The 27,105-nt window shown below is 42.5% G+C and overlaps 1 non-coding gene across 1 annotated transcript; it reads left to right on the plus strand.

Moving 5' to 3' along the window:
* Nucleotides 1-23,986: 23,986 nt before the first annotated feature.
* Nucleotides 23,987-24,147, plus strand: LOC138379532 (U1 spliceosomal RNA). Its single transcript, XR_011232241.1, has one exon. It is a non-coding gene; the product is annotated as a U1 spliceosomal RNA (small nuclear RNA).
* Nucleotides 24,148-27,105: the final 2,958 nt, after the last annotated feature.

Here is a 27,105-nt window from a genome sequence, read left to right on the forward strand (position 1 = left end):
CACACTCAAGTCGCCTGTTTAGAAAACAGCGGAACACAAATAAGTATCTGGGTAAAAAGAAGACTCTCAGCAGTCGAAATGGAGGCCTCAAAACCCAGTCACGTGATGCGAGCCCACAGCCTGGGGGTGAACTGCTCCGCGAAGCACCTGCCGAGGGTCGAGGCTCACGGGGAGCCCCGTGAGTCTCACGGTGACTGATTCAGATAAGCGAGGAGGATCTCTGTTCCCTGTGCCCACAGACAGCTTCGATCGCATCCTCTCGCCCGGACTCCCCGTCAGCTGACAGCCCTGAGGTCGCCCCGAGGACCTCCCACCCCCAAATGCCTCAGACCCACCTGCCCTCTCCCTCCTCATTCCTCTCACAGCCTTGGTTCAGGCCCTTCTCACAGCTCGGCTCGATTATTTAAAGAACTTCCCAACTGGGGTCCAGGTTTGTATCTTGCTCTGACTTCTACGTGGCTTCTGCTGGTGGAGAAACAAAAGGAGGATTTCTTGGGCAGTTAGATGTAAAATCCAAAGACATTGTCCCTCCCCTCCCTCCCATTCCCTTCCCTGAGACAGACCTCTCTCTGTCGCCCAGGCTGGAGTGCAGCGGCATCATCACAGCTCACAGCAGCCTCAACCTCCTGGGCTCAAGCGATCCTCCTGCCTCAGCCTCCAGAGTCCAGCTGGGACTACAGGCGTGCGCCACCACGACGGGGTAATTTTTTTAAAGTTGTTTTAAAGTATTAATATTACTCTAACGCCTACACAATTTGAGTTTTACCTTTTTTCCAAAATCAAAATGCAAGAAAACCATAATTTTCCTAATGCATAGTAAGTATTATTGGAACAAAATTTTCTGAGATTTTTATTCAAAAGGAAATAAGGGGCCAGGCGCGGTGGCTCACGCCTGTAATCCTAGCACTCTGGGAGGCCGAGGTGGGTGGATCGCTCGAGGTCAGGAGTTCGAGACCAGCCTGAGCAAGAGCGAGACCCCGTCTCTACTAAAAATAGAAAGAAATTATATGGATAACTAAAATATATATATATACAAAAAATTAGCCGGGCATGGTGGCGCATGCCTGTAGTCCCAGCTACTCGGGAGGCTGAGGCAGTAGGATCGCTTAAGCCCAGGAGTTTGAGGTTGCTGTGAGCTAGACTGACGCCACGGCACTCACTCTAGCCCGGGCAATAGAGTGAGACTCTGTCTCAAAAAAAAAAAAAAAAAAAAAAGGAAATAAGGCTCATGGGAAATAAATTTAAAACAGCGAGAGAAGCAACTCAGGTGTCCATCAACAAATGGATGGATAAACACAATGTGATCTATCTACACAATGGAATATTATTGAGCCTTATAAAGTGAGGAAATTCTGACACATGCCACGTGATGAACCTTGAAGATATTATGCTAACTGAAATAAGACAGTCACATAAGGACAAATACTGTGCAATTCCACTTCTATGAGGTCCCTTCATAGAGACAGAAAGCAGAACGGTGGTCACAGCATCTGGGGGAGCGGGGAGGGTAGTTAGTGTTTAATGGGTCCAGAGTTTCTATTCGCGAGGATAAAAAGAGTTCTAGAGATGAACGCCAGTGACGACAGCACAGCAATGTGGATGTACTTAATGCCACAGGAGAACTGTACATTTAAAAATGATTAAACGGTGAATTTTATGTTTTATGTATTTTGCCATAATTCTTTAAATTGCAAGAGAGATTTGTAGCTATAATTCCTACTTCCTCCATGCTGAGAGAGACTTCGCAAAAGCAATTGCTTGCAATCTCAGACCTTTCCAAGTACAACATCCTCAAACATGAAAAATATCAGAAGGATGCATTTTCATCTGATTTGGGAACATCGAAATGCGGTAAACCTTGTCTAAATTGAAAAAAAAAAAATCAAAAGACTTTTTCTTCCAAATGATTAAGAAGTAACACAACACCAGAATTAGAGTTAGCCTCCCAGGCATACACATAATGCTGAGTAAGGAGCTGCACTTCTGCATGAATAATCCGAGCCGGCCAGCAGGGAAGCCATGCGGCTTGCAGGACGCAGCTGTGAGCACCGGGATGTGAAAGGCAGGCTGAATAGTCCTTTCTTTGCTGTTAGTGGTGGCAGAGTGACCCAGGTCAAGCCATTTAACCTGCCAGGATGGCCACTTCCTTCTCCCCAACCTCAACTATAAATCTGGGTCGGGGCTAATTGCACCTGCCCTCCAGCTCCCTCGGGGGATTTGGATTTGGGGCAGGTGGATGACTAATGGGTGGGGAGGCAGCAAGCCCACCGGCAGGGGCGGATGGCACACACGCATTTCTGCAGTACCCAGCAGCCGGGCTCCGCTGCGGTCACGTCCCAGGTTTAGAAAATAACCACAAAAAGACTGAACAGCCCTAGGCAGGAAAGAGTGAGAATTAAAAACTCCAGTCGTCAAGGAACAGGCAGCTCCCTGTGCTAATGCTTCTCCCAGGGCAGAGTGTCCCAGCTTCGTGGCATCTGCTGTTCTAGAGCAGCAGCGGCTCTACACGGGTTCCCTCCTGGGAAACGGGGCCGGTTTCCCATACTGCTCAAAGTTACGACTTCCATTTAAAATGTATTGGTGAGAGACCGTTATGAAAGCCATCAAATATATGTATTTATGATACATATAGCCATTCATATACATTTATATATATGATTTATAATATACATTTTATTATAAAAATAAGAATAGCTTTGTAAACAATGTAAAAATATTTACTACTACAGGTCAAGGTTGATTTTTGGGTTGGTTTTGGTCTTTTCTTTCATTAAACAAAATAGACACACACGCAAACACACATTGGTTTCTGTTTGTTTAACTCACTTGCTCGCCTCCAAGGCTGGTGGTAAAATAAATAAACCCTTTGTTATTTCTCCAGCACAGAATGACTGCATATGGAGAATTAAATTGAGAATTAGAATCATGGGATTTCTTTTAGAATTCAAGAGAAGTCATTGTAGCCTCCTCATCCCCATTTCACAGACGAGTGCATCAGGGCTAAAGGGAATGAAGTCACTCACCAAAGGCCCAGCGCACACCTGGCAGAGCCGGGATGGAACGGGGCCTCCCGCTCGCGGCCTGGGCTCTGCACCCATCTGTGCTCTTCCTACAGCTCAGGGCTGGCTGACCAAACTGTTTTCACACGACTTTGCATCCTGTTTTTACTTCCATCCCCAGCCCCAGCCCACCACCCACTGCACTTTTGAACATTTCAACCATGGAGAAAAGGAAAGTGGGAGGCAGGAGCACATTACAGCTTAAAAAACAGATATTGAAATGACCGATAAGGCTCAGAGTTTGAAGATGACCATATTGCTGCACTCCTCAGTATTTTAAGTAACCAAATTAGGCTCATTTTGGTATCTCACCTATGTCCCTAAAATAATAACAGTTAACATTCATGGAGCAGTTATTAGGTGCCAGTTTCAGACACTGATATAAGTGCTTTATTAACTCATTTAACTCTCACAACCACGACCATGCCTATTTTACAGACGAGAAAACTGAGGCACAAAGGGGCAACTCACTCCTTCTTTCTCTACCCATCCCTCCCAACAGTACCGCTTTCTCTGTCCCCGTCCACCTGCCCAGAGGAAAGCCATCCAGGCAGAAGGCACTCAGCGCACTGGGGCAGGCTCCGTGGGGACAGAGGTGATCCGGCAGCACTTCAAGCCTCAAAGCCCAGACCACCCAGTGGAGGAGAGGCAGCCACAGTGGAGCTAGACTGAGAAGGCCTAGGAGGAGGGATGTGTTCTTGTGGGGCCACGGAGGAGGTGGCGACCACCTGCGGGGAGGCGGGAGGGAGCTGTCACACAGAGGGTGCGGTTTCAACTGGGTACTGAAATGAAATAGGACTTACACCGACAAGAGGGCCCCTGCCAGCCAGGAGGTAAAAAGGGCATTTCTGGCAGAGAACACAGCGTACGCCAAGGCTGGGAATCCGGGAGGAACATGCGAGTCATTTAGGTCCCGCAATGCACTTTTGTCCGTATGGCAGTGGTTGCTGTTTAACAGTGACACTGCAGAGAAGAAAGAGGAGGGGTATGTGGGTCATTCTCTCTCAGTGCCATTTCTCCCCACTGTCCTTGGCCTCCTTCATGTGGGGAGCTGGAGGACTGGGTAGGGACTGTGAAGGGAAGGATGACCTCCCGGAAAGTTTACAATGGCAGAGAGCAATGCCACGTGGGGCTGAGCTGGTCAAAACTGGATTGAGTCATGTCAATGTTCCTTCTCAGTAGGAAAGTCACAGGTCAGAGTGCTGGGGACGGCCCCCAGTCCCGGACAGGCTGTCCCAGCCTGTGACTTAGGGGAAGGATGGAGACACCCTGCCATTTGAGACTCTCTGAAAAAAGACTAGTTTAAAGATTGTAAGTTCTACTGTGGCTGTTTTGTTGCCATTGTTGCTGTTGTTATATTTTAAAAACAAAAGATTTTAACTGCAAGGACACCATCCTTGAAAAGGTGGGAGGAATAGCCAGGCAGCAGCTCAGAATGATCATTGCATTAGTCTGACGTGGCTTTGAGTTCTGGCTTTTGAAAATGTGTGTGACCCTGGCGAGCTATTGAAAGAAACACTTTGCGGTTGATTGTGCGATTGTGAAAATATTTGCTGCCCTTCCCCACAGAGTCGTCCCTGGGTAGAGACCGCACTCCTTGTCCTGCTGACATGAGGCTGGTCGGGGAGATGGCGGTGGGAGGGGCACGTGCGCCTTCTGCGAGAAGCTTGGTTTCCGTCTCTACTGTCTGCCAGGGGGACGGTGACAGCTCAGAGAGGGCTGCCCCTCCGGCTGGGGTTCGGATACATGAGGAACAGACGTGGGGTTGTCTGTTAATGCAGCGTAACAGAACCCCAGCCGACTGGTGTGCTCTTAACCTCAGTCTCTTCATCTGCAAAAACGAATATAGAAGAATCTACGTTGGGAGATGGTGGTGATGATGATGATGGTGACGCTCCTTGTGAAAATAGCTAACACTTGGGATGTAGCAGGTGTGATTCTAAGTGCTGTCCAGGTAGGAGCTCGTGTGCTCCTCACCCAACAAATCCACTAGGTGGATACTACGATTATCCATGCTTTGCAGAGGGGGAAACAGGCACAGAGAGGCAAACATGTGGCGGAGACTGGATTTCACAACAGGAAATCAGCAAGTGCCGACGTCCCTAACCTTTCTACTTTTGCTCCTTTCTTCCAACACCTACATCCCCAGCTCCCAGTCCTCTGCTCGGCAAAAACTGTCACAGGTCTGAGGGTGACTCATGAAATTGCTGGAGAGTCCCTCAGCTGCCGGGCCGCGGGGAGATGTCACTTCTGTGGGTCTGCCCACACGGTACCCTGGGCCTCACGGGACACTGCCCGGGCTGAGGCCGGGCCGTTGCATCTTCTATCCTGGGACTAACTTCAGTAGAGCAAGAAGTTAAAATCTATGGTGTCATAATTAATTTCAGCTACCATTGTCCCATAATTTCATATATGGCCCTATTGTTCCCACGGTTCATTTTAATAGAATGAAATTTCCTTATCACAGAGGCAAATCCCAACCATTTTCAAAGGACATAATCTGGGAGTTTTGAGTTCTGACTTTTCCTTTGTAACATCCTAGGATAGTAGTTAGCACAAGGATCTTCACCCAGAACAGCTGTTTCGTGTAAATATTGCCAGAGCCCAGTGTGAATTAAAAAGTCAGCTCAGATGTTAGATCTCCCCTTCCTGAAAAATCATGAGAATTACTGTCACTTCACAGTGCTTTGAAGGTTAAAGTTCACGTAGTCCGATATTACTCCCTCCCTCCCTCCTGGGTCCTGCAAGGGTGAGGGCTGCGTGGTGGAGCTGGGCAGCAGGAGGACACGCAGGACTGTCAGATGTATTTCCTGCTCCCTGACGCACGGTGTCTTGTTTGGAAGAAAGCACGGGCACATTCTGGAAGGTGAAGCAGTCGCACTGCCATCTGAGTGGCAGCAATTGTCCAGATGATTACAGTGAACCCCAGGGGGAAACCCAGAGTCCCCACTTCCCTAAAGTTCATCTGCCCGAAACTGAGCTGGGATCATTCCTCACAAACATGCTCCTTTCTTCTCTTCCCCACCTTGGAAAATGACACCTTGACTCAACAGTCTGAAATCTGGGAGTCTTTCCCGACATCATTTTCTACCCCCTCCACACCCAGCCCCCGACCACGTCCTGTCCATCCTGTTCATTCCACCTCGAGGACATTTCATCCATCTGCTCTCCATCGGGTCCAACCCACATCTGCTCTTGCCTTGCTTATCACGACAGCCTCCCAAAGTCTCCCGGCTTCCAGGCCACCCTCTTTCCAGCAGGAGGCAGATCTACAATGCTCACCACAGTCCAGAAGGCTCCGTGTGGTCGAACCCTGCTTCTCCGTCCAGGCTCACCTTTCTCCCTCTGCCTCGATTGCCAACACTCCGGCCCCAGGTGTGTGTCAGTCCTCCCACACGCCAAGGGCTTCGCCACCTCTCTCTCATCAATCCTTGCCTGGCCAACTCCTAACTCATTCTCCAAGTGTCAGCTTAAATGTCACTTCCTGAAAAAGTCTCCCCAGTCCTCACCTTCCTTCCAAATCTGTTCCTCTGTCATAATCTTTCACTGTGTCTTTTATTAACTTCATTGAAAGCACTGTCATTATTTGCAATTGAGTGATTATTTGTTCAATATTCTCCTACCACGCTAGACTGTGAGCACAGGACCAAAGCCATAGCTCACTGTCCATCGCCATGTTACCCCAAAAGGACGGGTTAAGAAGTGAGGTGTGTACGTGAGTAGGCGTTTTCTCACCCTGCAGGTGACGGGGCAGCCCTGAAGCTTCTGAGGAGGGAAAGGACGTGCAGAAAGGCCCAGGGAAAGACGAGGTGAGCCGCGTGGACATGATGGAGAGGAGAGTCAGGCCAGTTAGGAAACCAGCGCAGTTTTAGCAAATGGTAAGGAAGACCCGGACGAGGGGCCACAGGGCACGTTTCACATGTGTGAGTGAAGACGACAGTGAGCTCTTCACGGGGACACGCCCTGGACACAGAGAAATGGGAAGTTACGTGTGCAAAAGAAGACAAAATGGGAGATATAGAAATTAAATGATTTTAAAAATCACTGTAAGGTTACATTTTTTCATGAATTCGAAAACTTTTGCAATACCATTAAAGACAACCTTCCCATTACTTTGGTTTTCCTTTAAAGTTTCACGTCATAACTTATCACATGGTGTTTTCCCTTCTGCATGACACCAGTGAAAACACACAGCCCAGAGAGAGCCAGGGCGACGCGGGTGCAGACACTGTTTGCTGAGGTCTCCGCCAGCTGCAGTGCCCTTGCAGCCCCTCGCTGGTCCTCGCAGGTCCTCGCCGGTCCCCATGTGTCCCCATTAGCTGCCCCACAAGCTCCTGGCTCTCTAAGTGTCTCCATCTCCCTGAGCCCTGCAGACGCCACAGATGGGCCCTTCTCTGAGCCCTGGGTGGCGGCCATGCCCCGCTCCCTTGTGACATCGCTCGCCTGACAGCCACAGCCGGCTTCTACACCTATAGCCCATGTATATTAGCCATGTGGCCTGAGTGACAATCCGTCCGGTTCCCAGTTCTGCACCCTCCTACTCAGGCTGATTCCTGCCCTTTGGCTCTGGGGAATTAAATCCTGTCCAGTCTGGGCACCAGCACTGACTGTATTTGCCCGATGGTCAGAACTACTCTCTGCAAACTACTGCCCGTCCCCACCGCCTCCTGGCCTTGCACGGCTGAGGCCCCGGGGATTTCTGTTCTTGGCACGGAGAGCCAGTGTCTCTTCCCACCTTCTCTCTTCTTCCTTTGTCCCCGTGTCTGTTACAAGCACTCATCGTGTCACCCACCCCTCTTGCCGACTGCCCGACTGCTCACACTGATGGCTCCTCCCTTCCCAGACTCTCCTCACAATGCGCTTCATACCTGCTGGTGTGTTGGGTGGAACACGTGTATGCATGTAAAGAACCCTTATGTTTTCCAGGGACGTTCATATGAATTTCCAGTGATATGTTAAAAATACTTGTGAACACTTTGCATTTTATTCCTGAAATTTTTCACATTGCTTCACCTTCCATTCTGCAGAAATTGCTGTTGAAGAGAAGGAAGAAATAGAGAGAAAACAACTGTTTGATACGGTCACATGCTAGACTCATTTATTCATTTATTCAGTAAATAACTATTGAGCTCCTAACATGTGCCAGATACTATTCTAAGGGCTGGAAACATCACTGTACACAAAATGGGCGAAATGGCTGCCTTTACAGAGTCTATGCTTTACTGGGAGAGGCAGACAATAGGCACATTTGCAAACACAATACATTAGTGGCAGGAAGTGCCATGGGCAACTGTAAAGCAGGAAGGGAGGGGATGGAGGGTAGGAGGGCAGCCCTGCTAGGCCACACTTGAGCAGAGCGCTGGAGGAAGTGAGGGAGCCAGATGGATGTGTGAAGGGAGAGATTGCAAAGTAGCCAGTGCAAGGGCCCTGAGGCAGAACGGCCAGCCGACAAGGAGGCCATGGGCGAGGGCAGGTGATAGGTAAGAGACAGGCTCAGCGGGGTAGCGAGCATCTAATCGTGTGGAGCTTTGTAGGTCATGGTGCACACATCCGATTTTACCCTGAGTCAGACTGAAGACCATCTGAAGGTTTTTGGCAGGTGGGTGACACAGTCCTGGTTTTAAAGAGCCTCCTGGCTGCTGTATGGAGACAGACTTCAGGAGTGGAAGCCGGGCCTCAGAGGAGGTGACTGCAGTGGCCCAGCAAAGAAAGGCAGGCACATCTGTCCTTTGCAGTAAGTATTATAGCTCACAACTTTGCGCTCAGTGTTCTTATCATTGGCCAATGAGGAACGGAGGCTTAGAGAGGCAAGGCATCTTGTCACGGTCACGCAGCTGCCAGAGAGGGCCCCACTCACAGGGCTGGCACCTGGCTCTGTCTGGTTCTAAGCCCCCCACTATTCCATTCTGGCAAACAGCTTCTGGGAAGCATGCGGCCCGGGGAGCCACCCTCCTCCCCTCCCGTGGGTGTGTCTCTGGGATCAGAGTCATTTCTGCGGAAAGCCGGGGAGCCTGGACACAGACTAGGGCCACGCGCTCGCATCTGAGGGTCTCTCTGGGAGAAACAAGCCAGAGGGCGACTCTGCCCTGCTCAGAAGTGGGTGCTCGGGGCCAAGCGGAAACTGCCCTGCTGGTGCCTCCAGGAAGGGAGGTTTGGTGGCAAAGGGAAGGTGTTTTGTTTTTTTGGGTTGTTTTTAATCAGGGGGAAAACTCCCGGTGGTAACACACAACAAAAACATTCATCTTTTCCTGAAAGAACTCAAGAGAATCTAGAAAGGCCCTGACCCACCAGCAGTGGAGAGAAGACAGGGTCCCCCGGCCGCTGCCCCTGCCTGACATGAGCCGGTGCAGCGGGGGCGGCTGACGGAGACTCTCCTTAAAGGCCGTGACAACCCGGCTGCCCCTCTGGTCCTGCCTGTGACTGCTTGGTATGGCCCAGAGCAGAAGCGGAAACAGAAAAAGGTCTCCAAGGACAAGAGGCAAGCAATAAAGAAGACCTAGGCAGGCAGGGACAGGGAGCTTCCCTCCAGCCCATCTGGCTGAGTTGCCAGTGCCAGTAGGGCGGGATTCAAAATAATCCAGCTGTGGGTTATACGCAGCTTTCGTATGTCATTTATACTTAGTGTTGAACAAACGGTACATGTCTCATTGCCTAGTGCGCTTCAGCTACTCCCAGGAAGACTTTCTTGCTTATATGTTATAGTGAGTTAAATGCAAAACATCTATCTCACAAAGAACTTGGATCTGGGATGTATAAGGAACTCTTAACACTCAATTACAGGAAGGTGAACGATCCAATTTTTAAAAATGGGCCAAAGATTTAGACACACACAGTTCACCAAATAAGATAAATGAAAGGTATAATGAGCACATGAAAAAATGCTCAACATTATTAGTTATTAGGGAAATGCAAATTAAAACCATAAGGAGATACCCACACACCTAGCAGCATGATAACATTTAAGAATTGGACCAGACCATGTGTTGGCAAGGATGTGAAGGAACTGGAAGTCTCCTATACTGCTGGTGGGAAGGTAAAATGGTACAATTACTTTGGAAAATAGTCTGACAAACTCTTAAAAGCTAAATATAACCCACTATATGATCCAGCCATTCCACTTCCAGGTATTTACTCAGAGAAATGAAAGCGCACATCCACACAGAGGCTTGTGCGTGAACGCTCCTAGCAGCTTCATTGTGATGGCCCCAAGCTGGAAACAACCCAATGTCTCTCAACAGGTGAATGGATAAACCAATCATGGTATTTGCAAACAATGGAGCACTACTTAGAAATCAAAGGAATAAACTATAGATACATCCAGCAATATGGCCAAATTTCAAAATAATTATGCTGATTAAAAGAAGCCAGATAAAAAGAGTATGTGCTGTATGACTCCATTGATATAAAATTCTAGAAAATGCAAACTAATGCCTAGTGGAGAAAACAGATCCGTGATCCCCCGGGAGGGTGGGCAGTGTGGGAGATGAGGAAGTCGGAGGAAACTTAGGACTGATGGAGATGTTCATTATCTTGATTATGGTGACAGTTTCACACTTGCACACAAATGTCAAAAGGCACCAAATTGTATACTAAATATGAGCTGTTTATTTTATGTTAATTATACATCAATCAATTTTTCTTTTTCTTTTTTTTTTTTCTGACAAAGCATGTATAAAATCTGGAGGAAAAACTCAAGTGGAATGAGGTAAACAGGTATTTGTCCTCAGGGTCCTGGCGCCCCAGGTACATGGGGAGCCTTGCAGGACGCGTCTGAGTGCAGCCATTCCTTCCAGGCTGCCCATGGCGCGCTCTCCTCAGGTTCTAAATGCTCTGGTGTGTGTAGTGCTCCCATCAGTCACCTTAAACTTGTGTTTCCACGCACAGCGTGACTTTGGTTTCCCTGCGCGCTGCGGCAGGAGCAGGGCTAGAGCGTTCGACACTCGGTCTTTATGAATGTGTGTTCTGTGGGGTCAGTTCTTGCACCATGAGGACGTCCAGCTGGGCCACAGGTTTGTCAGCAGCAGGGAGGACGAATGCAGGCAAAAGTGTTCCGAAGAAGGGGCAGCAGGGATCCAGTCCCTACTGAGTATTTCTATAAACGTTCCATGTTGGTGCAGTGAAGTGTAGAGAGGACAGATGCCCAGGAGCTTTGCACCGAGGTGGGTGTGCAGAGAATTGCTGCAAGAGCAGGGAGCGAGGGCTGACTCCAGCCCTGGGTTCTGCCCGCTGCTGTTGGAGAAGAAGTAAACTGCATTTGCGCCCCGAGCCTCAGTTCCTCCATCTGTAAGACAGCCACAGCGATATCATACAGGGTTGGTGGAAGACTACAAAAGAAAATGGCTAAAAAGGGTTTTCTTTTTTTAATATTTTAACTATTTTTTGCAAACATTAGGTGTTTCCAGGGGAATGTATTAGTTTGCTGGGGTGTCCATAGCAAAGCAGCGCAGACTGGGGCCTAAAGAAGAGAATTTCTTTCTCACGGTCCTGGGGGCTGGAAGTCTGAGATCAAAGTGTCAGCGGGGTTGGTTTCCTCTGAGCCCTCTCTCCTGGGGGTGCGGATGGCCGTCCTCTCCTGTGCCTTTACATGGCCTTCCCTCTGTGTGTCTGTGTCCTAATTTCCTCTTCTTACGAGGACACTGTCACATGGAATTAGGACCACCCATATGACTTCATTTTACCTTAATCACCTCTTTAAAGACCCAATCTCCAAACAGTCACGTTCTGAGTAGCTGGGGGTTAGGACCCTAGCACGTGAATCTGGGGCAGGCTGGGGACACAACTCAGCCCCTCACAGGGAGACAGGCAGGGGGGATGGGCATCTGATCACAATATTTTTTCAAGTCACCAATCGTGTTGGAAAACAAACAGCATCAGATACAGCAAAGCCAGCGCGAGGTGCCGAAGAGGAGGAGGCCATCTGTCACCACGTCTCTCTCACTCCGTCTCCGTTTCTATTTGCACCTCTGTCCTTTCCTGTGGAGCCACCGAAGCCATGGCGAAGGGCAGAGGCAAGTCTGATACCACCTACAAGGACACTTTTGACTAAGCAATATCTCAGTCCCTGGAGACTTTGTCCCCTGCCCCTCCAGCCTGTCTTCCTGAGGAGCAGCAGGCAGCAGCAGGAGTGACGCGGAGGGGCTGTGGGCAGCAGGAGTTGGGTGCAGGTGCAGGGCCATCAGCCTTCCCTTGAGGGAAATCAGTGTCGTGCAAGCCAGGGAGTGGTTTTATCTGTTGAGTTTTTTCTGCTCTGAGGGGCAGTGAGTGTTTTAGGAGGGGGCTGCTCCAGTTCAGGCTCTGCCCCACCCAGAGAATGTGGCAAAAACCCATCTGTCCACAGGCACCTGCAGCAGCGCAGCCTGGCGTCTGCAGATGGGACAGGTGAGGAAAGCCAGGGAGTGGCCGGCTGCGTGACCCTCTAGGGTGAGTGCCCCGATCGTGGGGGTAAAATGACTGGGGTGCATAGGGGAGTCAGGGACCCAGGCCAAACTCCATGCTGGATGTGCAAAGTGCAATTGCAAACTGTCAATAATAAGAACTCCACACGGTCAGTCGTGTTGACAGAAGCTGTGTAGTGATGTCACAGGCAGTCAGCAAGGAAGGCCAGGCTCCCACTGTCTCACCGCCTGCTGTAGAAGAAAGCGGTGAAATTTCTTGACTCTCACGAGTCTCCCTTTTCTTCTTCCTCCCTCCATTCACACATGCCCGCTGCTCCATTTTGAGCTGGAAATCCACTTCATTCTGTTTAGAGAAAAAAGTCTCTGGTGGATGCTGGTCATTGAATTCACGTGCCACTAAAGCTCAGGAGACATGAATGAATAGGAATCCCTCTGTAGGGAAGTTTAAACTTTCCCTCTGAAGGCTTGAGTCTCAGTCTGCAGAAATGAATTGGCAATAGACCTGTTAATAGGAAAAAAACACATACAAATTTCTCAGCACACGCACGGACGTGGGAGTCCCGCGCATTTGAGACTCACAGCAGGGCCAAGTGGTTGAGGTTCATACACCCTCTGCTCGGGGAGAGGGCGCTGTGGGAAGTGTCGGCAACGCGAGGGCTGTAAGCGATTACCAGGGGAGTTGAACAGACCTGAAGTTCCTGGGAACAATCGCGGAGCACTCTGGGTAATGCTGCATCTCAATACTGGGTGAAGAAACACAGACAAAACTCTGAGTTAAAAATGACTTAGAAGAATCAGACTCTGGCTGCGAAGGAAGTTTTAGGAACATTTTATTTTATTTTAGTTTAGTTTTTTTGAGAATGTCATTGATATCTTGATAGGGATTGCATTGAATCTGTAGATTATTTGGGGCAGTATCAATATTTTAAAAATATTAATTCTTCCAATAAATTACTCATTTTTAGTTATTCTGTTATAAGCAACTTTCCCTCTGAAGGTTTGAGTCTCAGTCTGCAGAAATAAATTGACAGTAGACATGTTAACAGGAAAAAAAGACATACAAATTTGTCAGCACATGCACGGACGTGGGAGTCCCGCGCATCTGAGACTCACGGCAGGGCCAGGTGGTTGAGGTTCATACCCGCTCTGCTCGGGGAGAGGACGCTGTGGGAAGTGTCAGCAACGTGAGGGCTGTAAGTGATTACCAGGGGAGTTGAACAGACGGGAGGCAGACAGTACCTGGCAAACGCTTCTCGTGGGAATGAGGGGGGCTGGCCGACTAGGGAGAGGTGAGGGGCAAAGGGCGCTGCAACGGCGGCTGTCTTGTCACGTGGATGACCTCTAGGTGCTGCCCTGGGAGGAACAGAGAAAAGTCTAGTAGGATGGAGATGACTTTCTGTCTCTTCTCTTCTCCTTAGTCAGACAAGGAAATTCCAAAGAGAGTCCTTCCCTGTGCTGAGGGCCGTGGGGCTGGCAGAGGTGAGAGAAGACTGGAAAGTCCTGGGTTCTGCCAGGCGGCTTCTGAGGCCTTCCCACTTCTCCCAGTCCGAAGCGCTCAGCGTGTCAGAGCACCATACTCTGGGGTCTTGTTCTCTGTGCCCGAATCCCCCGACCCCCAAATTTGATATTTTAGTGTAGGTGAATTTGTTTCTATTTTTCTTCTCAGAATTTTAGCTTTAGTATACACTAAATCCACAAGTCATTCCCGCTGGGGATTACTGAAAGTACGAGGGCCTGGGAGATAGGGAGGGGTTGAAGAGGAAGACAAGGTAAGGAAATGGGTTTGGCAGTGAAATTTAGGGACAGAGACAGGGGACTGAGGAGGGTAGGGCCAGCGTTGAAATCCCCCTCAGCCTCTGATGGGGGCCAGGGTGGCAGGGAGCAGCCCCCAGGGCAGCTTTTGGGTGAAGCGAAGGCAAAGAAAGCCCAGCCAGACACCCGGGCACTGGGGAGAGGCCCTGAGAAACACCCTTGCCCTGGCTCGGTGGCGGCAAGGGCCAGAGCCGGCTCCTTGGATGTCCTCTCTGCTATTTCTCCGGCTCCAGGTGATAGGAATGAGTCGGGACTTAACAACTCTGAGTCACAGTCAGGGAGCTGTGGACCCACACGCTGACTTAGCAACAATCAAGGAAGGGGGAGGGAGGGAGGGAGATTTCCTACCCTGCCATGATCTGGAACAAGGCAAACTGAATATAAATATCAATATAGAAACACGCTGCAACTAAAGGAAAGAAAAAGCCTGAAAGTTTTTAACAGATAAAACACGATAAATGGGGAAAAGTCATGACAAATGGAAATTAATTATAAAATAAGTATTTCTTATAATAAAGTTATGAAACATTATTTGTAGACTCTCTTTCTTACCCATAATATGTGTGTGTTAATTTTAGTGAATGTTAAAAAAGAAAACACGTTCCCTTTCTGCCTCTGGCTCTCGGGCTGTGACCAAGGCCGCGGGTGCTGGACACAGAGAGCTGGGACAGCCCAGCCCCCATCCTCACCGAGCCCCCCTCAGTCCTCACCGAGCCCCCCCCAGTCCTCACCGAGCCCCCGTCCTCACCGAGCTGCCGTCCTCACCAAGCAACGGTCGGACGGCCCGCATGGCCGGCTTCAGAGCTGCCGTGTGACCGCCAACACCGTGGGCCCGCTCGCTGGCCCGCATGGCTGTCTTCAGAGCCGCCCTGTGACTGCCCACACCGCAGGGCCCCGCTAGGGTGGGCCGCATGGCCCACTTAAGCAGCCCTGTGACCGCACACATTTTTTAAAATATCAAAATTATTCTACCACGTAAGTATAAGTATAGTCTCATACTAGCTAACAACTGGGAAGGTGGAAAAAATATGTACCTCAGACTTAGTACAGATTAAAAAAAAAATCGAGAAGTTCAAGTGGTGAATTCAAATATACTTAATGTATTTTGCCAAAGGCTTCTGCTTATGTAGCCAAAGACACCTAATAGTTCATTAAAACAGAGAGGTTTGCAAATTCATCAATAACATCCTGCATGTAATTGTTTGTGTATGAGAAAGAAATGGATAAGATATATGGACTCTCTTCTCAGAGCAAATTATATGCCCCGCCTGTGACCAGTGACATGTTTATCCCAGCCATAGTTCCGAGCTGCATTTCCATGTTAGGGCATTACAAAATGATGACCCTGGGTCATTAAAACAAAGTCAGAGGGCAGCCAGCATGCGTTGCTTATTGTAACACACTTCCCAGCTTTCTTAGCTAGCAGACCTCTATTTTTTAGTTCATGTATGGACTACTTTTGCTTAGTTGTTTATTTTAAATTACTTTATTTAGTTTTTTTAGTAATTAAATAAGAATTTATGAGCCCACCGTACAAAACAAAAGCTAGTTTTATTGTGAGCTACATTTTGCTATATGATTTCCCCATCTACCTGCTTGCTGCATCCCAAGTTAATCAGCATCTTGAATTTTCCTGCTTATCATTGCCTTGCTTTTTTTTTTTTTTTAAAGCATTTCATTGTAAGTTGTGTATATAAAATAGGTATCACACCAAGGATAATCTCTTAGGAGATTTTCACTCAGTGTTATGTTGTGAAGATTCATCCATACAGTTATTTGCTTGTTGCTGTAGTTCACTCACACTGACTGCTATGAATACGCTGCAGTTTATTCTTCCACTCTGCCTGAGTTGGCTGTATGTGCTTGAGACAGTACCGACACTGCTTCACAATGAGTCTTGATATCTGCTTTTTTTTTTGTTGCACAAATATTTTTGATTGCTACTCATATATTCAAATTTTATAATCACATTATCAAATCCCACTTATAAAAAGCTCTGTTGGAAATAGCACAGCATTTTAGAGATCTTGACATCAAGAAACCCTTAAGATGTCCTTACTTAAAGAAAATTTTAGGCACTTTGTATAATTGCCCATTGCCACAATAATACTGCAAAACAAACTACCTCAAAATATAAAGGTTTAAAGCAGCAACCCAACAGCTGTTTATTGTTCCCCCAAGTTCATGTGTCAGTAGGTGCTTCTGCTGCTCTGGGCTGGATTAACTGTTCTCAGCTGGCTCAGGCAAGTGTCTGTGGTCAACTGCTGGGTTGCCTGGGATTAGTGGGTCTAGGCTCTACTCATCCTGGACTACCCACTTCATCCTCTAAGCAGACAAGCCCAGGCTTCTTTATGAGCAAGCACTTTTTTACACTTCTGCTGTGTCAAGTTTCCTGTTCCCATTGGCCAAAGCAAAAGTGACTGGAAGACGGGTGCACCACAAAAAGTGTGGTTACAGAGAGGCTTAAAAAACTGCAGCCAGCAATGCAATCTGCTACACAGTCTTTATCAAGTATTAGTTCTCATTTACCTTGTGCATATGTCAATTAAAAATAAATCATTTCCTGCAGGGGTTTTAGAAAGTTGACTCAGATTCTAGAGATGAGCAAAAACAGAATAATATGTAGTCCCTAGATGTAACAGCCAACTCACCTGTGTGGTCAATGGTGTTTTGATTCACAACTTATGGTAATGATCAGTATGATTTCAGCCAAAAGTGTAAATGAACATTTATGTACCAATGCTCATAATGTCATACACTTAAGGGTCCTAAAGCAAAATGCAGTTTACAGATGTGTTTTATAATCCCAGATAGAGTGATACAAAACCTTCAGTAGAGTCAACAGGTGTGACATAAATTATCCTAAAGTACCTCAGGAAAATTAAGGGGACAAAATTTGTTTACACACCAAAAGTTGCTTTTCTTTATAATATTACAATATTCTGTTTTTCATTTCTTCTCAGAATATAAATGAAGGAGTTACAAATAAGTGTAGAAATTGGCATTTCTCTCCTAGAAAACCCAAAATACACTTACATTCAAAGAAAAGTTTCTTTTTTTAAACTTTACATAAAATAAATAATGTGATGATGATTTCTTACTGGTATTCTTCAGTTGGATTATCTATACAAAACTTAGGTTAACTGGAATCCTGTTTGTGTACTTTTTTTAATTGCAATTACTTACAACTATTTACTGTGTGCAAGCCTTTTCATTGTATTTTTTAATTGCAATACTGATAGTGCCAGAAAATTATTAGCATGAACTGTCTTCAGCTGCAGCTTATATAGTAGAATGAATCCCTTTTTATGCTAATTTTTGAGGATAAAACTAATACTGGATTATAAAGTAATCACATTATATCATCTCATTATGCTTCCCCAAACATGATTTCACATATAGAATGTACAAACATTTGTAAAAGCCAATGTTGTGATATACTTTTTCTATACCTATTATTCCTTGATTTGAAAGAAAGAGAGTTGGAGCTTTAAAGAAAAAGATAAGGAATTAATATATTTTTATTTTCATGTATTATGCAACTTGTGAACAGAATATCAAGTGAATTTCAAAGATGCTTTTGTATTAGCTATTTGTATGCATATCTCATCCAAACGCATACATTTCTGAAAGAGGAAATACATATTTCTAATCTCTAAATATCCTGGTAAAGCTTTGGACAAAATTCAACACCTGTTTGAGGAAAACAGAACTCAAAATAGAAATTAGTGAGCACTATGTGATAAAATATATATATAAACTGCATTAGCAAAACAGAATTTTACTTGATGGGTAAACACACTAGAGGTATTTTCACTAATATCAGAAATAAGTCAAGATTTCCTCCTATATCTACTATCCGTCAACATTGTTCTAGGGGTTTTCTTTGATGCAATTTGAAAGAGAAATCAATGTTGGGCGTAAGAACTTGAAAAGAAGAAGTAAAACTATTTCTATTTGTAGATATGATTGTATGCCTAGAAAACCTTAGATGATCAATGATAAAGCTAACTCCAATAATAAAAGAATTCAATAAAACAGCAGTCTATAAAATTAACATACAGGAATCAATATCTTAATGTATACAAACAATACTTAGAGAATATAATTGCAGGAAAACTCCATTTATAATAGTAGAAAAATAAAATACACAGGAAAAAGTTTAACAAGGAATGTGCAAAAAAGTTAATTGTGGTAAATTTTAATACACTACTGAAGCACATAAAAGCAGATATAATAAATGAAAAGATATAACTTGTTTTGGTATAGGATACTCAGTGTCAGGTGTCAGTTCACACTAAGTTAATTTATCCATTTTTTATGTTTTGTAAATGTAATGAATCTCCAAAATCAATATTAAATGTATTTGGTGGAATTAAACAAGCTGATATCAAATGTCATATGGCAAAATAAGCATGCAAAAGGAGAAAAAAAAATTCCAAAAATCCAAATAGTAAAACATACAAAGGGGGGATAACCCTAGCAGACATTAAAATATATTATAAAGTCTCTATAATTAAAACAGTATGGTACTGACACGTGAATGTAAATATAGACCAATGGAATAGAGGAGAAAATCTGGAAACGGACTCAAGCACATATGAATGTATAATAAAGGTGCCGTCTCAAATCACTAGAGTAAAGATGAACCCTTTTAATAAATGGGGCTGGAGACCCTGGAAAAAGTCAAAAAAAAAAATGAAAGCATACAATACTAGATAAAAACATGGATGAATTCCTTCTTAACTTGAATTTTTAGGGAAAAGCTTTATAACTATGACTCAAAATCCAGATTTAATAAATGCAAAGATAGACAAATTTGATTGCCTACATGTAAAAATATTTTTATTGTTTGCATCTCAAAAGTGATTTAAATAAAATCAAAAGACAACTGGGAGAAAATATTTGCAATATTTGTCAAAGATAAAGTGGTACTATTAAAAATATATCAGAAATGTTTAATAAACGAGGCAAAAAGTTTTTTAAAACCTGAGAGAAAAATGGGCAAAAGGCATGAACAACTTATATATATGTGTGTATCAATATACATACACATATGTACATATAATACATATACACATATGTATATTTACAATATTTACATTTGTCTCTTAAAAACATATAAAGATATTGAGTGCAACTTATAGGAAGGGAATTTAGCAATATCCAACATATCTACATATTATGTAAAGATGTTCAGTTTAACTTATAGGATAAGACTTATTAATAGTAATATCTAACATATCTACATATGCATTGCATTTGCCCTTTTACTCAGCAGTTTCTTTTTCAGGAATTTATTCTGAAAATACACCTTCAACAATAATGCAAATGTATACGCACATGTTATTCATTTGAACATTATTTGTAATTCCATAACATTGGAGAGATCTAAGATGTCCATATATATGCAGGTGGTTGAATAAACTATGACATATTCATAGAATTGAGTTCTATGCACCTGTAAAAAAAAAAAAAGAAGAAGAAGAAGGATGATGTCTATGAACTTATATGAAGTTATTTTCAGAATATATTATTATATTAACTAAAAAATTAAAGTACATAAAGGATATCTATAGTATTCTACTTTTTTAATAAGAAAGAAGAAGAAAAAAGAAAATATAGATGTATTTTCTCATATGAATAAAGAGAAACACAGAAAGAAAATATAAGAGACTAATGAGGTTGCCTAGAAAGAATGAGTGAACATAAAATGGACAGTTTTAAATGAAGAAGTGAGGGATGAGATTGTATCCTCTTCGAATATACCTTTGTGTATAGTCTTGACTTTTGGAACCGTGTTAATATTTTTTTTTTTTCATTTTACAAATATACCATAATTTATTTAACCAATTTCCTTCTTTGGTACTTTGTTAGTTTATACTTTTTGGCTGACATAACCTATTTTGCACAAACATTTCCAGTCCGGTCATTTACTCAGGATAAATTCCTTGAAGTGACTATTGCTGGGTACAGTGTTGCTTAGCTTCATACCCTTGCTGCCATCCGTTTGCTATACTGTCATTCCCTCAAAGATTGACGGATCTTCTAGCTAGCCATCCCCAGTTTTTACCCAAGGAGACTGGTATCTCCTTAGAAAGAGACCCTTAGGTTCTTTTGTGGGTTTCTTGTTTTCAACCTTTGTTTGACTTTTGTGGGGGTTTTTGTTTTTGTTTGTTTGTTTGTTTTGGTAAGAATATTTCATGAGATTTACTTTTAACAAATTTTTAAGTTTACAATATGTTATTGTTGACTCTAGGTTCAGTGTTGTACAACAGATCTTTAGAGCATAATTTCCTTCTTTTTAAAGGCTATATAGTATCCCATTTTATGTATATAGTATATTTTCTTTATCTATTCATCTGTCCATGGACGTTTGGGTCATTTCTACAACTTGCTAGTGTGAATAGTGCTGCAGTGAACATGTGAGTGCTAATATCTCTATTAGATGCTGATTTCGATTAGAACTACCATATGATCCAGCAATACCTCTTATATCCATATTTATCCAACAGAATCGTGTTAATATTTTATACCTAAAAATAAATGAAAAACAAAGAATGGTAGAAAATTCTGAAACTGAATATAAGGAGAAAAAAAATAGATGCAATCATTTTATAAATGAATAGCATGATTTCACCAAAGACAAAACAAGCAATCAACCCAAGTAATCTTGAACACAGTATTTGCTCTTTTTCCTTTGGGGAAAAAAAAAAAACCCTCTAAATGTGTGTTGAATTCTAGTAATTCTTTTAGAGGCATGGGTCGGTAATTCTGAAACTATCTTCTATTCATTCTGTTTTTAAGACATTATATCCATATCTCTTGTGGATAATGGGAGCCAGGTTTCCCACTGTTGGAGAAGACAGTTACAGATACAGAAACAGGGAAGGATAGAATGACCCTTCAGATGTTGGATTTGTATTTGATGTGCTGGTATGAACTAAGGGTTTGAAATATAGATAGCTAGATACAATCTCTTCCCTAGCTCTACTCTATGAGGTCTAGCATCCATGACACTGTATTAGGAATACACTTAGTACCTAGATTTTGGTTACTAAATACCATTCTCTGCTAAAAGGACCAAGACTTCTTGGAGAAATGGCTGATTTCAGGGCTGGGGCAGGGAAAGTCCAAGATTATCCTGTATGCTAAGGAAAACTTTTTGTGCTGAAAGATGAGAAAGTGTTCAAAGAATGATGGGGACATGTCAAAAGGACACAGGGAACAGCATGTAGGGGCTTCCACTAGCCAAATCTTCGATAACATGAACATCAAAATTATGATAGCAGAAGATTCTAACTATTGAGTAAGGTTAGAATGCATGAGCCCATAGTGGGAAAGCTCTTGTTTCAGCAGAAAGTCATCTGATAAATGTAGAAGGAACGATGGAATTAGAAAAGCACCGTTTGCCAGCCGTTGTCCTAACAGTTGATTCAGGCAAGAAACATAAATGGATGCTAAAAGAAATGGGTGAAAGTTTAAGAAGTAACAGAATACTCTCTTTGTTCAGAGATCTCTTTAACAAGTTATTTATTAAACAAGGTAAAATAATTTTAAAGTGGAAAAACATGGCAGATACCACCCTAACCAAATAATCAAAAATAACTGCCAGTTGACAGCATGTGCCTCGTGATAACGATGTGTTGAAGAGGACACAGTAGTACTTCTGTGGTATTCCTTCCAAAAGTGCACAAACTGGATCTAATCATGAAGAAACATCAGACAAACCCAAATTGATGGTTGTTATAGAAAATATTATAATAGACCTTTACTCTTCAAAGATGTCAGTGTCATGAAAGAGAAAGACTCGGAAACTATTTCAAAATAAAAGGGGCTAAGGAGACATGACAGTGCATCTCATGAATACAATGCATGACCTTGGGTTTTCATTTGCTCTTAAAGACATTATTGGGGCAACTTAAAAACTGCCTAAGGTTTGTAACATCTGTGGATTAGATAACAGTATTGTATCAACGTCAGTTTCTTGATTTTAATGATTGCATCTACGTTATATAAGAGAATTCCTTGCTTTTAGAAAATACACATTGAAATGTTTAGGTAAGAGAATATCATGTCAGCAACTAACTCTGAAAGAATTCGGGGGAAAAAATACACACACACACAGGCATATGGGAGAAAGGGAAAGAGAGAAAAATAAAAACCAATGTTATAAAATATCAAAATCTTGGTAAAATGTATTTATAAATTCTTTGTACTATTCTTACAATTTTTAAATTATATCCAAATATTTATAAAATAATAGATCCACAAATACACAAATAGATATTTTGTCACATTGCTCATCAATATCTTTAATGAATTAATTAGTATCGGTCAATCCTAATTTAAAACCATATGAAATGAAGAACCTATGTATATAATAGCTGTGATAGCTATTTACTAATTACCAGCAATATTAAACTGGTTGTACATAGTGAAATCTTGAGACATCTCTTTTAAACCTAAATTACAAAAGCTACAGCAAGAAAGGTAGTCACAGCAAAAGAAGAAAATAGTCATTATTGTTTGTTTTAATGAAAATGTATTTCCTCATTTGAGGTTAAGCATGTGTCCACTGCCTGCACAAAGTAGTCAAGAAACAAAGCAGTTTGGTGGTTAGTTACAATAACTCTGGAGCTCGACAGATTTTGGTGCCAATCCTGATTCTGTACTTAATTTTTGAAATGTAGACATTGATCTCCACCACATGCGGTATGGGTGTGGTTTAACTAGATAACTTAAGGAAGTACAGGGTTGCCATTCTTGTTATTCCTTCAGTTTTCTACATATAGAAGTTCTACAGCCCAACCAGCTGCTTTCTGATCTCATATGTTAAAAACAATTACATAGGAAAGAAATTTACTCTTTAATGCGTTAACATTTTAAGTGAGTGGTAACGTGCTATTCTCTTTCACTTAACTGAAATGTTCATGGCAGTTTCACACATGTAATTCTCTCTCCCCTGCAATCTTATTAGCATTATTCCCATGAAACAACCAGACAAATAAAGCAAAAGCATTTTAGTTAACTGAGCTTTAATACCTTTTCCTTATCTGCCATTGCTGCAAATATCAGATGAGCATAACTGCTCTATGTATTCAAAATCTTTTAGTTGATTAAAGAAAGGAGTCTGCAGGAAATCCAAGACTAGAAATTCATTTAGTTCTAGTTAGATCATAAGCATGAACAGAGGCCATTTATCCTTCAACATATCTTAAAATTTCTGGTTTTCTACTTGAATCTAACAATTTTTAGAATTTGCCTGGCTTGCTAAAGGAAACAAATGCACTTGGCCAACCTCATTGTTTTCTTCCAGTCTTGTTCTCTTACTAAAGGGAGATCAGGAGATTCTTTATGGTAAATTTGGAGATACTTTGACTAGATTTTAAATGTATGTGTATATGTTCATGTGTGCTTAATATGATTGAATTCTAATGAAAGATTTTCAAATTTGAGGTACCTTTGTTTGTTTCTTCATATATATGAAACAAGAAAAAATAGTCAATACATTTTTAAATGACTATTTAATAAGGTCAGAATAGTTATTCAATCCATTAATAATGAGTTAGCAGTTATCTACTCTTTGAAAAGAAATGAGTTTCAAAGTGTAATTCAGAAACACCACAAGGTCTTGATTGACCTTGCCTCAAAAAATATGTCACACTTCCCAGAATGTCCAGGGACGGAAATAGCTCCTTTAGTATTTACATGGATACTCTACTTACCTGGCAGAGAAGATGCCATGGTCACGAGGGTTTCCCAGGGCAAGGCTTATCCATTGCACTCTGGGTGTGCTGACCCCTCTGCTGTCCCCAAATGTGGAAAACTCGACTGCTTAATTTTTGGTAGTGTGGGAACTGCGTTCCAACTTTCCCCTGTGTTTTAAATTTTTTAAAAAAAGTAATAATAATAATTAATAAATAAATAAAAATATGCAGATACTGAGAGTAGGTATATAATCATGGGAGCTGACTCGACACGAAAACATACATTGTATTTCATTTACAAATAACGTATATATTTAACATATCTAGGGAGAAGACTAAATGAATGACAGAGTGCTTTCCTTCAGAGTCTTGAGACCCGTCATCTTCATACTATACTCACCTGTGTCCACCAGCACCTAGCACAATGGCTGGCCCATATTTGGTCCACAGTTACTATGGGAAGAATTGAAATATATGATTTAGGGTGGAGAGTAAATATTTGGAGATGTACAAACCAAATTCTCCAGGAATTTGGTCATCTAAGTACTTTTACTTTAAGACTTCAAGGAAGAATAATATTGGAGCTAATTCTCAAAGGGCAGGTGTGATTTGATCATGTGATTTGTTCATATGAACTATGTCAATACTATTTGGGCTCGATCAGTAATGCTGACTGAGCCCAGAGCTGTAGACAGTGACACCAGGGGATTTTCTATCATTACCTTCTAAAGTATGTTTATGAATGTGCTCAAAATACCCTCAGGATTCTTTTATAAACTCCTAAAATTATAACAGGTATTAATTTATCGTAACACTTTTTTTATACTGGGTTATCTCTGGGTGTTAGGTCAGGGAATTTATTCCCTACTGTGTAAAGTGTTATTTCTCATTACTTGTCTGAAAGCTACTATGACAGCATTACATCATCTCACGTGGAGCTTTACTGAGTTTTCACTCCTCAGATTTTACAGTAATGAGACCAGACCCACCATAGATCCCTGAAAGAAATACATTGTTAGCACTTCTTTATCCCTTAAAGTATCTCATCATTTCTAACCTCTCTGACTATATATGAAAAAGCATTCCATCCAACTTAGTTCAACTGTGTTTTTTGGTATTTTTTAAATTTATTTTTAAGTTTTTGTTATAGAGCCCCAGAAAAAGGATTTTTAGTGATTTTTAACAAATCATGGCTTATAATTCCCATCAGAGTATATCAAAAGCTCTTGAAGATGAGGAAAGTATGGCATTGCTTTATAAAATTTGGTCATTCTCCTCCATTTTTACTAGGCCATGTTGCTGCTGCTTCTTTATGTTTCAACAATAAACATACCTGCAACTTTATATCTTGTCAGTCCATGCGAAGTTGTATATAGGACACTGAATTTTCCAAGTAAAAATTAAAATATCTTAGTTAACCAACCAGATATTTTATCCATAATGATTGGAACAATTCAGGTAACTGTATTTTTACCCTTTTACTTTGAAAGTGTAGTTCATCCGGGATGTTTATCAGCACTTCCACTGGATTGCCTTGTAAGCCTGGTCGAGGTATTCATTACCTGGTAATTTAATGAATAAACCCAGCACACCAACATAGGTTTAGGTGATGTTTGTGAAGTGTTTGAGCTCAGTGGGAAAGGACACGCTGTAAAGACAACACTATTTTATTTTCTACCTTATGAACATATTGTGAAATTGACCCTAAAGGGTCTATTTTTAGATCCTATGCATGTCCTTGTACTTCGATCACTGACTTCATGCGCAAGATCTCAGAGTCATGGTCTGCATGGGGTAGGTTCACAGTGAAGCCTTTGAAGCTCAGTGGGTTGGACCCCCAAATCCAGACTCTGCTACTTACATAAAACCCTGAATTAGTTCCTCACATTTTCTGAAGTTGTCTGCTTCTTTCTTCATTCTTCTCCCTCCTTCCATTGGTCCTCCACTCTCCTCTTCCTCTGCCTTTTGAGGTAACACAGAATTTTTGATGGGGTTGCATTTAGTGATTTTTTAAAAAGTTACTGTCTAATTTTTAGGATGAGGAGTCTGTGATTCAATGATGTTCCCAGAATCACTTGTCTGATTATTACAGAACCCAGATTCATTACTTTCCCCCTCTGCTTGTTTATCAAAATAAGTATTCTCTCTCTCTCTATCTCCCTCCCTGCCTTTCTCCCTACCTCCCTCTCTCTCTCTTTCCCTCTCTCTCTTTCACACACACACACATGCACACACACATATCTATAACAGCATCATAGAGGGGAAGATGAATCATTAAAGGACTCTTCCATAAAGGACTCTTCAAGAGGTTTCCTGTTTTATCTTAATATTGATGATAATGGTGTATTGCCTGAGTATGTGTATTTGTAGAAAGTTCTCAAGATCTTTTGCTTTAGGAGAAAACTACCTTTCTTACCTCAAACGCCTGTCTTCATTCTGTAATATTTAGCAGCATAATTGAATGGATGTCTGTTAGTCCTTTCCAAAGCTTGAAGCCTGGGGCAATTGCCCTAGTTTGCTGGATCTCAGGGGAAGCTTCTCAAAGTATTTATATAACCCAAAAACTTCAAAATTAGAGTGTTTGTTAATTTTATTTTGTTGTAGTTTAGAGGAAATAGACATTCACAAAGTTTCTAAAGAATAAAATTAATAGCACTGACAGATACTCTGTTTGTAACTCTACAGAATGTTGCATATCTAATAAGTAAATTCATTAGCATATCTGTTGTGGATAATGGTGATTAATCTTGTTAAAGATATGTTTGTTTTCTCCCCTTAACATGAATTTTTCAAACATGCCCCCTTGTCAGTAGGAAGTAGCTTTGAATTTACTTTTCTTTCTTTTTTTTTTCCTTTTTTTTTTTTACTGCAGCCATTTAGAGGATGTTTGTAAGAACATAATAATCTATTCTCTTTGTGTGTCAATTCTCAATTGGTAGTAAATTGAAGATTTAAGTGGGTGGATAAGCACATTTAATTAATATCAGTTATTATTTCTAAGACATTCTGAGGTATTGAGCTGCCACCTGGATATTTTTACAGCCTAACAAAGATAATTTATTTTTTTTATTTCAGCTTATTATGGGGGTACAAAAGTTCAGATTACATACATTGCCCATGTACCGCCTA

This window comes from Eulemur rufifrons, unplaced genomic scaffold (genome assembly GCF_041146395.1).
Source record: "Eulemur rufifrons isolate Redbay unplaced genomic scaffold, OSU_ERuf_1 scaffold_48, whole genome shotgun sequence".
Taxonomy (NCBI): Eukaryota; Metazoa; Chordata; class Mammalia; order Primates; family Lemuridae; genus Eulemur; species Eulemur rufifrons.